This window comes from Nannobrachium achirus, assembly GCF_963921795.1.
Source record: "Nannobrachium achirus genome assembly, chromosome: 6".
NCBI lineage: Eukaryota > Metazoa > Chordata > Actinopteri > Myctophiformes > Myctophidae > Nannobrachium > Nannobrachium achirus.
The window spans coordinates 24,207,445-24,222,582 of NC_137815.1; positions in this window are offsets into that span (position 1 = coordinate 24,207,445).

A 15,138-nucleotide genomic window follows, 5' to 3' on the forward strand; every position below is an offset into this window, starting at 1 on the left:
AGTAGATGGACAAGATGGTTTCGATCTTTGTGGCGTTTTGAGCCAAACTTTCTGTTTGGTATATTTTGACAATTGACATCTGTTTTTAGATAAGATTTAATATCTGACCATCAAGTCATATTTCATGTATCTGACCTGATGGAGATACTGTATGTCGGGTCACGTTCACCCTTCACCTGCTGGCTAACTGTGAGCTTGCTATATGGAAGTCACCAGAGACAAGATGCTTCATCGGGGGTGTACGCCGTGCGCTGCCCCCAGGTGACCAATGATGACCAACGAACTGACCATAGGACACCAAAGTCATGCTAAAACCGCCGAATCTCAACATGCTGTCTCTAATCTGTGTTCCATATTTGTCTCTGCCTGCTTTATCAGCTCAGGAGCCCAGTGCCAAAACAACATCTGGCAGACGCTACAAGGCACCTTCTTGGCTCAATGGAAAATACACAGAACTATTTGCCACTGACCCACGTGTGGAAGATTGACAGAATCTTGTCATATTCTCAGCTCAACCAATGAACTGGCTCCACGGCTCTATTGTATCCATTCATATGCCATGTCAAAGTACCATTTTGTCAGAGAAACAACCCCAGTACTGCTGTTGTCTGTTTCTCTCAAAATAGTAAATTAAAAAAATATACTCTTTCATTTAGACACTTCAGCTAAGAATGATCCATTTACCATTTATTTAGGAATAACCATTTACTATTTATTGCAATGATATTGCATTGAGTTTGGCGGTGTGACTCTGCTCATGTGATGCAACAGATTTATCTGTGTAACCATATCCACACAGAATGTGATATCACAAACCCCCCAGAGCAGAGCATAAGTTACAGATGTACATAAACAAACATGAACTTTCAATAACATCATTACATTTCCACAATTCATAGAATAACAATAGTACAATCCACATTTCAATCCCATTACATTCCATTCTATTACAACTGAAGCTAACTGCCACAGGGAGGAGGCCGGGGAGGTGGAGGATTTTTCAGCAGCACACTTGAGAGCATAAAATTAAACCAAATGGACCCAATGCATTGTGGGCTTGTAAATCTTCTATATTTGGTTTGCGTCGGTATATGTACAGTACCTCCACCAAACCTGCTTCAAACTTTCACGATACTGTTTCCATTAAATTTATAATATGAGATTTGCAATTGTGACTGTTGCTGTGAGTTGACCTCTGCAACAACCCTTTTGATAACACCTTCAATGTTGTTGCGCAAATATTCAGTTCCGTTAATTCTTGTAGTTACAGCTATGCGGAGGATCTTCGTCTCAGCTAGCCTCACATCAACACACACAAAGACTTGAATGATTTCGTCTTGTTTTGGCCTGTGTGCTCGATTTTCTTTTCTCCTGTGTTCGTTAAGCCTATCCAAGATCCTCCGCTTGGTCATGCCAACTTTGTATAATCCCCCTGCGCAAGGGAAGAAATAGATGTAGCCTTTCTTTACATCAGTTAAACCTCCTTTATCATCGACAGACTCATCAGATGAGTCCTCCTCGTCACTACTGCTCAGTATGTATTCACTCATGGTTGAATCTGACGACTGTGAAGATGATTGAGAGAATCCACTGTCTGACTGACTGTGAGATGCAGACCTTTCTCTCTTTCTCCCTGAACCTGCCTGGCCACCGTTAGGTCTAGACCTTATAGCTAAATCTGTCTGAGTGTCTGCTGGCATGATTCTGGTTTTGAAAGTGAGCTGGTATGAGTCAAAACCCAGGTCACTGAGTGGTTTGGACCTCTTACGCGATGGATCGAGAGGTGCACCAGTGACAGATTTCACCATTCGATTTATCGCAACCGTCTTCGCGACTTGTTTTGCTACCGTTTTTGAGGTGGATTCCAGCGCTTGTTTTTCGACTGACGGGGTCATAGCTGCTGCCGCCGCGCCACTGGAAGCATCCAGCCACATGTTCAGGCCCATGTTCAGGCCCATTTTCTTGCTGGAGGCCAGGTAGGCTTTCTTCGCCCCTTCGTGATCTCCGGCGATATCGTGAACGACACCTTTGACGTGCACCACGACCGGGATGCTGTCCACGGGATTCCCCATTTAGTTCACGTGTCGTCCAAGTAAAGATGAAGATGACAAAGGACACCTTAGTGGCAGAAAAGAAAAGTTAAATACTTGAAATAGTTCTTTGTGATCGTCTATCGTCTCCGTTACATGTCCAAAACTGTACCTTTTACCTTTCACTTATTTTTTATTTTATTTATTCCAAATAGCAGATCTACAAGTTCACAGCTATACTGTAAAAAAAGAACCATGCATAAGGTGTTCGATGCAAATAGGGGCCTCTCCTGTTGTTGTTTTGTGTACCAACTAACTACAGTCAGGATCTCTTGATGAATAATTCAGTATTACATTTTAATGGATGCCATGATAATAACTCAAGCTTCATACTGTACCTGTTACAAAGGTGAAGGATCTCAGTGTTCTAATCTAGCTTTCACCTCCAATCCAGGATGTTTTTAATTCACACCTTGAGACAGGGGAAAGAATCACCATGATTATATCATCACCACAACCAAACATACGTATTTCCAGATAGATAACGCCGGCAGCCTGGCATTGGAGCAGGATTCTTCATTAACCTTAAAACCAGGGTTGCATTGGTGATTGAATGTTTGGGGGGTACGCAGTTTTAATGACGTCACGCGCACATTGCTTAACACCTACTACTACAGGAGTTAAAAGGTCAAACAATGGTCTATTGATATGCATACAGGCTGGTTCCTTTGTTAAATCACCCTGTATATTATTTTGTCCTAAATATCATTAGAGAGCTTTAACAAATAAAAAAATAAAAAATAAAAAAAGAACATATCAGCTAAATTAGAACTCTATTAAGGATGAGAAAATATCACCCACACTGTAAAAAGTTGAACTGTATGCAAAATGTTCTTTGGACCATAATCCCTGTTGCACAAGTAACTCAACGGTAATACAGTACAGTTAACAGTTTAGGCATTTAGCAGACGCTTTTAATCCAAAGCGACTTACAATAAGCAGATAAAACATCACAATAATAAACAAGATTAAATGTCAGTACATCAACAGCAATATGACAAATGCAAATTAATATCTATCTAGAAAAAACAATATAATCTGTAAAGAAAAAAGGTTTCTAAGGTTTCTAACATACACCTGGTGAAATACAGTACAGCATAAGCCATTACACTGTCAAAGTGTTACTTGAGTTAAAGTACAGGGAGTACTTGCTTTTGAAAATAATCATTCAAAAGAACATTGTATTGATAATATTTTCGTGTCAATGTCTTGCGGTACCGTTTTCACAATACAGGTGTAAAATGTACCCTTACAGGTCTATAACTCTGAGAGTGGAACCATTGCACACTCTCAAAGTTATGGAGGTCCTTAAAATTTAAACGCCACTAGAGCAGTGGATTAGAAGAAGTCCTGTATGTGACTCACCTGCAAGTTGAGTTTGTCGTCGCTGCTCGCAAACAACAGGACAGACTGTGAGCTGTGCTGCTCTGTGCAGCCTCTTATGAAGAGAGGCTGACAGCGCGTGTGTGTGCTTTACAGCAGATCATGCCATTTCCCAGAAATACAAGTGAAAGTGAAAGTGTAGAGCTGTCTTTACTGGTGGGACTATGGGAACACAACCGTCCTCTCTGTCAGTGAAGGACAAAGTACACAACTTCACTTCAAATTACTGTATACATATAGGCCTACTCCTTTTCTGACGGTAAAATATAGGCTTACTGCTCCTGCTGACCGAAGAATAAAGGCCTACTCTTTCTGACAGTCAGGGGTCACCACCATGGCAGCTTGTGATGGACATTTTTTTTGATCACTACTTTATATTTGTCACGGACATACAAAATAACTGGTCAATAATTTTAGCAGAAACCCAAATGACTATCCCTAAATGTAAACAAATGGATTCGTAATGTGCCATTTGTGTGCTACACGTATAAACTATTACACTAGGGTGCCCGCTGGCCTACTGGTCCAGGCGCATACCACTTAGGCATTCGATTCCCGATCCGGACGACCTTTGCCAAGCGTCACTCCCCATCTCTCCCCCCATTTCCTGTCAGTTTACTGTCCTATCAATAAAGGCATAAAAGCCCCAAAACAAATCTAAAAAAATCGCACCCGTGCGAAGTGAGCGGTGCAAACTAATTCCTGTAAGGGCGCCTGCGCGAATCAGTGTTGATAGGCATGCATGGCAATATTCTTTGTGTTGTGTATGATGTCAGTCTAGAGGTCTGCTCAGACTATATAAGGTTTTCGTGTGTCCTGACCTTTACACCGGCTCAAAACGAACACCTCCCAGGATTCGAAACAGCAACCATAGACTGCAGGGTTTAATGTAGCGTGGTCGCTGTCTTGAATCCTGGGTGGGGGTCGATTTGCGCCAGAAAGGTCCAGGATATGCGGTTGGTCAGACTTTTTCCCTCTAACTTTGACTGACCGCCAACGCCAAGAAGTGCTGGGTTGCCTCTTGGAAACAGATTATGTCGGGACTCGGGAGTATATTATGCGCAACATACCAGCCAGGTTTGTTAGTATCCTTGACCAGACCAAAGGCTAATAACAATTTATCGTGCACATTCATGTCACCAGAAACTCCATTTTGAGTAGCCGAGATGCAGGAGAAACTCCTAATTGTCGCTGTCTGAAACCAGATAGAGCCAAATAGAGCTTCTTGTGGGTTATAAAGCAAGGGGGAGACAGAGGGAGAACAGACAGGAGGTCAGACAAACAGCCTGGCCATTAACAGCCTGGTGGCAGTCAAAGAGTGAATAGAAGAGAAAAATAATATGCAGTCCAGACCAGAAGCTCAAACAAAACAGACAGAGGGCAGAACGGAGAGGGGGTTTAGGAAAAGTCCAGGATATGAAACAACCTGGCCATTACGCCTGGACCTTTCATGAACTTTAAACCGGTCTCAAGTGCAAGTGTAATGGCCAAGACAGATCTAAATTAGCATGAACAACACAGCATTTGATTGGTCTGTTCTGTTTGGCTAACACATGTCATCACGAGTAGAACGGTTTCTGATTGGTCGATTCTAATGTTTAGTTAATCAACTAGCCAATCGATGAAGAATGAAAGAATCGTCCCGTGCTAATATGTTTTAGCTAAATAAACCGAAAGTGAAATATAGGAGCGGTTTGCACCGCTCAAAAAAAAAAGAAAAAAGAAATCATCTTTTCGACACCCAAACCTAACCCTAACCTCCGTGGGGTGAGTCGCTAACCCTCCCGGCGCTCCGTTGTCGAAATGATGGTCGTTCGAAAGAGCGAGATTTTACCGAACAGAAGGGCCTCAGCGGTCTCATTGCGGGCATGAGATCTATTTAACCACTGCCTTTACATCTCATTATAGATCTATTTAACCGTTGCCTTTTCATCTTATTATAGACATCTTATTAGGTACCTAATTGAAATAATGAGAATGAGTCAATAGTTTAATATGAATTAATGAATGAAAAAGGTGTAATGCACATCAAACAATAATAAAAACATTATTTATAATTAACATACTGATGTTTGCACTTGAATCGATCTTTTTTATATGGTAACATGAGGTTCTTTAGTTAGTTTCTTTTTCTCAGTTCTCCGTCTCTCGTCAAATGATTTGTGATTTGTCCACAAGAGTCTTTCCAAGTTCTCTTTCTTCACCATACAGCTCTTGATGTTGAGACTTGAGACAAATACATACTTAGAATAATGATGACAGATCTCCATCCAGTTCCATGTAGGCCTATAGTATGGTACCCAAATACATACGGCTGAGATTTCAGTTCCTTATTTCTCTTTCTCAGTTCTCTGTCTGCTTGAAATGTCAAGTCAAATGATTTGTGGTTTGTTAGAATGTAGTTGGAGGCTTGACTCCCTGGAATCTCTTCCGTGTGGCACCCTTGGCGAGATAGGCATTTAGGTCATTGATCCTGTTTGACTGGAACTGTTTTGCTGAAACTTTCCCTAATGGTGTGTCGTCTTCCACATGGTACAGTATGAAGTTGGAGGCTTGCCACCCAGCTGAGATCTCTTCCGTGTGGGCTCCTTCAGTAAAGATACATGGGACATCGTAGTGGTCATACACTACACTGATCTCCCTCTACTCTGTGGACTTGCTGTCCAGTGTGGCTGTGAAGTGGTCAGCCCCAAACAGCAACACTGTCCCCATGGAAAGATGCCTCGTTTGTCCCTTCAGGATAAGGCCTGTGCAATAGGGCAAGTGGAAGCTGGTGTTCCATTACACAGATTACGCATTACTGTTACAATTTACAATTTAGGCATTTAGCACAGGGGTTTTCAAAGTGGGTGACGGGGCACCCTGGGGTGCCGCGACAGCAGTCCAGGGGTGCCGCGAGATAATTTGATAATATTTGGAATTTATTTGGACACTTGAAAACATATTTAGTATCATTTTAAACTTGAAGTACAAAGTTATTGTCTGTCAGTTCTAACCAACATTGAGGCTATTATCTCAATGTTTTCCTTGCAACATAATCACTAAGATATCGTCATTGTTGGGCAGAAACCTTGTATCTCCGAGTTTCAAATGTGTACGTCTTTTTCCCTGCTTCACTGTCGCACAAAACTAGTGAAAACAGCCGATCTACACAACGATCTACACATCTACACAACGAGGCGTTGTGTGCTTGTAGATCTGCTGTTTTCACTAGTTTAGTACATTTTATAGATGATAAATACAAAAGGAACGGTTTTGGACATACAAGGTTTCCACCCAACAACGACAATATGCTATAAATATAAGGTGCTGGGAGTGAAAATTATAATGTAGGGGTGCCTCGGATTAAATCAGAGCGATTTACAATAAGCAAGGTAATACATTAGTACATCAACATCAATACATCAAATGGAAAGAAATAGTAGACAAATCTAAGAAAAACAGGTAGACCAAGCACCTATTCAGTAATGTCAACAAATTATAACATACAATTAAAATAAAATGCTCTCTAAATTACATGTATGGTCAATTGAGGGTAGGCAAGACTAGTATTATTATTTTTCAAAGATGATTCAAATGATTTGTGGTTTGTCAGAATGCAGTTGGAGGCTTGCCTCCCTGGGATCTCTTCTGTGTGGCCTCCTTGGTGAGATAGGCAGTCAGGTAATCTTTGATCCTGTTTGACAGAAGTATCAAACGTAGTCGATACGCAAACCTCAAAACAACAGACAACGCTTCAAGACAACGCTCCACACGTCCTAGACCTAGACTCTTCTCCCTTCTGGCTCCCAAACTGTGTAATGAACTCCCCATTGCAGTTAGAACTACAGACTCACTCCCTAGCTTCCACCGTAATCTCACCTCTTCAGCCCATAGCACTTAGCCTCCACGACCTTGCAGGCTTATGCAAAGGCTCAAATTTAATAAGATAGCATGTTATGTGGACTCCTGCCAAGTAATTGCTGACGACATGGAACATTGAGAAAAATGTGTTGGTTATTCTACTGTTAGACTGATGATGATAGGTTCTTGTTTTACCTATGATCGTAGATTACTATTTCTATGCATTTGATGTATAACCTTGTGCTGTCCTGGGCTTATTGTAAATGCTCTGGATTAAGAGTGTCTGTTAAATGCCAACGTTGTAAATTGTACTGCACCCACAGTATTCCACAGCAGAGTGTTTGTGAGGGAGAAGAAATGTGTCAGACTGGATGTGACAGAGAAACAACATCATAATTAATGCATGGTGATTGGCTGGTAGGAATATCAGCATCACAGCCTGTATCTGTGTTGAATTAAAGAGATTTATATTTTGCTTGGGTGTTTCAGAGCTCGCATCCTTTCCACGCATAATTGGCTCAACGGCATGTGCCCCGTGGTGGAAAGTAACTAAGTATGTACATTACTCAAGTACTACATGTATACTTAAAGGAATATTTCACTTTCAAACATGTTTGGGGTCATTTTATCTTTTGAGTTTCACCCCAGATATAGTTTTTAAGATGCTTGGTTCAATATTCAGATGTTTATTCATTTTGTCAGACACTCAACACAATGCATAGCAAAGCTTGTAAGATCTGCTATTTTCAAAGGATTTTTATACATTTGGAAACTTGTGAAATGGGACATTGTGCATAATGAGTACTTTTACTTTTGGTCGTTACAGTTTTTCACCTGTAACACACGTTTCTCAATACAATAAACAGCTTTCTAACTGCACACACAAAACGGAAAAACTCACATACAAAATGCTAAACCTGCCATCAAATCTCTTAACTGTTCACAAAATGGAACTTGTGTTTTCATTTGGTACACATACACAGCCATATTTTCAAATGACAACATGACAATACCATTCATTCAATACACACAAGTAAGCATTTTCTGCACACTACCAATTTACAGCCCATTGAAATGCTAAATTGAAAACCCATTGAGATGGAACACACCACCTTATGAAGGACAATGATTCTGGAGAATGAGACATTTCCTTTTGTAAAATTACTCTGTGTAGGCTTACTATTTACACAGTCAAACATAAAACAGCACACGTATATGCAGCCAAAAATGTTTTATTTTTGTACATGATTTATGCATCATGCCTCTTGGGCCTCATCTACATATTCTCTCTGTCTAAGCAGCGTTGGAAGAAACACCTCGAGTGGCGCGTGAATGTTTAGAGATTTGAACATTTGTGTGTTGTACTGTAGGTTGATGCTTTGAGATTTTACGTAAACAGTGTGTGCAACAACTGAACATTGTGTGTAGTGTTTGGACAACAAGGTGATGTGTAATGTAAGTCTAATGCAGATGAAGGAGTGTGAAGTAGTGCCAAATTGGGTCGATGATTTGGTACATGAAGTGAAGCGTGAGCAAATTCTGCAGAATTCTTGCTTTTAGTGAGTAATTGCAACCGTCAGGTCGCATTTACTATCAAAACCTCCACCAGCTGTCTGTCAGTCAGTCCGTCCGTCAGTCAGTCTCTCACGCCACGCCACGTCACGTCACGTCACGTCACGTCACGTCACGTCACACTTTTGCCCTACTCATATCTCCGCCATCGTTGCCCCTATCCATGTGAAATTTTCCACACACACTCCTTGCCTGCCAAACCACAACCTTCAGGACCCCCGCCAAATAGTGCAAAAATGACCAAATCAACACCCCAACTGGCCTACTCACAGGGAATTCCCGGGGACCACCGACTCCTGCTGCTCCAACAGTCCTTCACCTTCATTGGTTTAACTTTGCCACACTCCCTCCCCTCATTCGCCAAAACTTTATTTGGATTTACTCATCAACCGTTTGTCGTACAAACTTCTGGGTGCTGTAAATTGACTTTGATTAAGAGTCCTTAACCTTAATTGGTTTACCTTAGCCCCACCCCCTCCTCTGATTGGCCCAAACTTTATTTTGCTTTACTCATTACCTGTTTGTCGTACACACTTGTGGGTGGTGTCAATTAACTTCATTAACAATCCTTCACCTTAATTGGTTTAACGTTGCCCCGCCCCCTCCTCTGATTGGCTGAAACTTTATTTGGCTTTACTCATCAACCGTTTGTCGTACAAACTTGTGGGTGGAACCAATGCCACTTACAGGCCTCTTTGTCTATACTGTGACCTGACGCTTATCTCCCCATTAGGGAGTCTTACTGGTTTCAAAGGATTTTTGTATACATGTATGTACTACATCTGAAGGGAGATTGTCGATATTGCGACATAACATTTGTTTGACGTTCCATTTGTTTGACACGGGTGAATGTTAACATGGTGAAATGCTAACCTGCCGACGCTGGTGAATGCTAACCTGGTGAATGTTAACCACTATGCCTAAACCTAACCCAAAACCCTAACCCCCACTATGCCTAAACGGGGTGCCCACTGGCCTATTGGTCTAGGCGCATACCACATACTAGGCTATGATGCCTGCTGGCGTCGCCGGTTCGATTCCCGATCCGGACGACGTTTGCCACATGTCATTCCCCATCTCTCTCCCCAATTCCTGTCAGTCTACTGTGTCCTAGTAAATAAAGGCATAAAAAGACCAAAAACAAATCTTTAAAAAAATATATATATATGCCTAAACCTAACCCTTATCAAAATGATGAAATGTAGAGATAGCGAGATTTGAAAAGTGTTAAATTGGACCTTCTGCATAATGAGTACTTTTACTTTTGGTAGGCCTACTTTAAGAATATTTTGGTGCAGATACTTTTGTACATTTACTCAAGTACATTTTGAATACTAGACTTTTACTTCAGTAACAGAGTATGTCTACAGTACGTTGTGGTATTGATACTTTTACTTCAGTAACAGAGTATGTCTACAGTACGTTGTGGTATTGATACTTTTACTTCAGTATCAGAGTATGTCTAAGTTATCGATACTTTTACTGAAGTACAGCATGTGAGTACTTTCCTCCACCTCTGCATGTTGCTACTGATGGTGACATGCAAGTCAGTGGTCACATGACATGGTCACATGACATACTGCAGTGCAGAGAGTACAGAGCTGACATCACTGACTGCAGCAAAAATGTTTAACGAGAAGAAAGCTGAGGCCTTATCTAACTAGCAGCACGGAAATGTGATGAGATTAGCAGAGAGAGAGAGAGAGAAAGAGAGAGAGAGAGAGAGAGAGAGAGTGAGAGAGAGAGAGAATGCTGAAATGTGCTAAAGAAGTGTGTTCGTATTTTATGAATCAAGCATGTGCTGCATGAGTCATACGTGATAGTTGCTTCTTTTGAAAAAGAAAATTCTGATATTCTGTCTTCATGTTTGTATATTTGAATCGGGTCAAGAGTATTCAAAGACTTGCACAAATTTTACAATTAAAAGAGAAATAGCAGATCTACAAGCTCACAGCATGACACTCTGTGCCGTGCTGTGAGCTTGTATATCTGCTATTTTTCAATAGCTAAAGCATAAAATAATGGTTAAAGTGGTTCATCTAGAGTGACACGGATATGCGTTAGAGGTATAAATGGGTTTAACATAAAAATAATTGCCTGTTTTGCTATTTAGAGCTAATTAAAGCATGTATTCCTAATGTAATACTTTGCAGAAGTATCTTGATCTGGAAAGAAGATCGATGTTTGTGATGGATAAGCATCACTGAATTATCCATCCATACTCCATCTTCAACCGCTTATCCGGGTTGTGGGTTCCAGTTCCAACTGAGATTTCCAGAGTTCCCTATCCTGAGCAACTTCCTCCACTCCCTCCGGATCATCTGGGAGTACACTGAGGCATTCCCAGGCCAGTGTGGAGATATAATCCTTCCATTTGGTCTTTGGTCTGGCACGGGGTCTCCTCCCATTGGGACGTGCATCAAGGACCTTCCTAGGAACCACCTAAGCTGCCCGAACCACCTAAGCTGACTCCTTTCCAAGTGTAGGAGCAGCGGTTCTGATTTATTATTGCCTCTCAAGGCAATTTGCATCAAGACAAAAGGAACAATAACTATAGGTCCAAATGTGTTCTATTACAATTCTGTATGGATGTGGAACAACCATAACACGTGTGCATATGTGTGGGTGGTGCGCACATGTCTAGTAGACGTGTGACATGACAACATTGTTTAGTCATTCACGACCTTGTAGTGTTTGTGGTCTGAAAACCAGGAACCAAATACTAAGCATATCTACTGTACTGTACCCATCAATAGAGGAAGGATACAATTGTTTGTTTGGCTCTGCACTATTAAGTGCCACCATGAGGCCGATTCTTGCTTAACACATTTATGGACACTGCTCCTACAGATGATGCCCTAAAATCACACACATTGGATGGCAAATCACACCCTCCGCCCCTGATTTCTCACGCAATGTGGCACACGCTATCTCCACAATGCAATGTGGCACACACTATCTGCACAATGCAATGTGGCACACACTATCTGCCGAATGCAATGTGGCACCCAGGGACGTGCTGGGCCCCTGATTCAGCCCAGGAAAAAGAGTTGGAGAGGCCCTAATTTTTTTTTTGTTATATTTCGTCGTTGTCAGGTGGAAACCTTATATGTCCAAAACCGTTTGTTTTGTATTTATAATTTTAATAATGATTTAAACTAGTGAAAACAGCCGATCTACAAGCACACAACGCCTTGTGGTGCGAGGCGTTGTGTGCTTGTAGATCTGCTGTTTTCACTACTTTTGTGCAACGGCCTTGTATGTTGAAGCAGGGCTTTGCTTTGCAAAAAATCTTTTCCCAATGGCCAGCACGTCCCTGGCACCCACTATCTGCACAATGCAATGTGGCACACACTATCTGCACAATGTAATGTGGCACACACTATCTGCACAATGCAATGTGGCACACACTATCTGCACAATGCAATGTGGCACACACTATCTGCACAATGCAGGGTTTTCAAGGCCTCAAAGCACTTGCCACTGTTTCTTCCCTCATTACAATTCCTAGCCAACAGCCATTAGACAGACAAAGGAGTTCCTCGACATCATTCAACACAATTTGCCACGCACATCCCCCTACACGCAGCAACCAATGCCACTTACCGGCCATTTTGTGTATACATGCGACCTGACGGTTGCTTATCTCCCGATTAGGGAGTCTTACTGGTATTAGTAGTATTAATATTACCAGGGAAGAGAGCATTCCCCACTAGCTGAGTATCTTAAGATGGTTGGATGTGATGATAAGCTATAAGCTTAGTTGATCCTGGCGATAAGGTCTGAGTCGAGGAATGCTCTCTTCCCTGGTGAGAATTGCCCCTTAATATAGGGCTTGTTTGTGTATTGTATGACATCACGCCACATCATCAGCTGTGGACTCTGTGATGTCGCCACATCATCAGCTGTGGACTCTGTGATGTCATCGTATCTATGAGTTGGGGAAAAGTGTGACATGACGGACAGACTGACAGACAGCCGGTGGAGGTTTTGGTAGTAAATGCGACCTGACGGTCGCAATTACTTGTGTTTGACATAACGATGAGGATGTAGCACTGACTAGCGTTGACTGTTATGGACGTGACACTTATGTAGCATTGACTGTTCTTGATACTTTATATAAATATTCGTCTTTTTTGCCTTGTTTTTTTTTCGCAGTACTTTTTCTTCTCTTACTTCTCTGTAACTTTCTGTGCTGCCTCTGGGCAGATGTTCTGCCTCTGGACTGATTTTCCCTCTTGGGATAATAAATAGTATCTATCTATCTATCTATGTATCTATCTATCTATCTATCTATCTATCTACGGTTGCTGAAACAAATAAGCTTAAAACAATTAGACTTTGGTGTAGGTTTGGGTTGTACAGTCACCCCTACTGCACCATGATGTTACTCCAAAATGTTGCCAAGATATCTTCCCATCAGTTGCTAAACGTTGATTTATGCTCCCAATTGGCTTACATTGCATGGTTTAACAGGTTTCAAAGTCACTTTTTTAGCCCACAAATGAATGTGAACAACATTCTACCAATGTATAAAATGATGCCATATACCCTATCATAATTTATTTCATCCACAATAACTAGTAGAGCAGTTGGCATCCTAGGGTTAGGGTTAGGGCAGATACATGCTCCACTTTTAGAGACTGATTTATTTCGGTTCGGCTCTGTCTAAACTACAATATGACGTCATTCAGAGGTTCGGGGGGCGCGGGTACCGTCATTAATTTGGCTGATCGGTGCTGCCGGGATGTTGTGACTCCCTGAACCGAACCGGAATAAATCAGTCTCTAAAAGGGGAGTATGCTTCGGCGCTTAGTGGTAATAAGCAGGGGCGTCAATTGGGTATGGCAGGGGTATGCAGCTGCCATACCCTGGGTCCAAGGGGGAAAATAAAAGTTACTTTTTAAATATAAATCCATGAATGTCTCTTTGTCTATCTGTGTGGGTTATTATGTTGTTAAATTACAGTAAAATAACTACAAATGCAAAATGTAACAAAATGGTCACTTCAACAAGGTATTATAATTATATTCTCCCCATCTTGACAGAATGGTACCGTATATTCCCAGGTTCCGCAGGTCAGCTGCACAGGTGCAATGCATTATTGTTTTGTGGCACGTTTACTAACATGCCAAGTTTAGCTGCACTTGAACAACCGTTCCAGGCTGCCATATCCAGCCCAAGAAACCGTAGAAACGGGGGGAAAAATGTAATTTACTTAAAATAAATGTATCATGCCTGTTGCTAAGGTATGGCAACATGACTCGCGCGCGTGCAAGACACCAGTCATGTTGCCATACCTTAGCTTTTTCTGAACTGACGCCACTGGTAATAAGGTGTGGGTGGTGCACATGTCTGGAAGTCTTGATGGAGTGGTTTGCCTCCTAGGCGGCACTAGAGAGACACATGAACCCATGTCATCATGCAGTGACCATCTGGGCATATTGGTTATCCATCTCTATACCAGGAAACAGCAATGCAAGATAGCATGTTACTGTATTTATACAGATGCCAGGTTCATTTGTGACATGCCATCTTAAAGTTTGAATAGTTTCAATGTACAGATTATTATTATTATTATCTGATTTGATATTAATATTTGATAGTATAATATTTAGACTGATGATATGTTCTTGGTTTACCTTACTGAGGCACTAAAACACGGTCTCTATGCATTTGATGCATTACCTTGTGTACTGTTTTACTTCGCCTTTACTGTAAATCACTATGGGTTAAGAGCGTCTTAATTGTAAATTGTAAAGAGTCAGCCTTGCACTGTGCTCAGAGAGAGAGAGAGATAGAGTAAAAGAGAAAGAGAGAGAGAGAGAGAGAGAGAGAGAGAGAGAGAGAGAGAGAGAGAATACAAGGCAGGTTGATTAGATTATAGAGCCGAGGCAACACAGGAAATCTATTATGGAAAGAAAGATCCAGACGTTGGCTGAAGCCATAAAAGTGTGTGTGTGTGTGTGTGTGTGTGTGTGTGTGTGTGTGTGTGTGTGTGTGTGTGTGTGTGTGTGTGTGTGTGTGTGTGTGTGTGTGTGTGTGTGTGTGTGTGTGTGTGTGTGTGTGTGTGTGTGCGCGTGCGTGCGTGCGCGCATGCATGTGTGTGTATCGGCTCTATGTAAGTACAGAAATAGAAGACGAATGAATGGTAATACGATTCACAGACCATTTAGGCTATTTAGAAATTGAACTACGGTGTGAGATTGAGGTAGATTAATAAACTAAGGTCTACTGGTATACAGTTGAC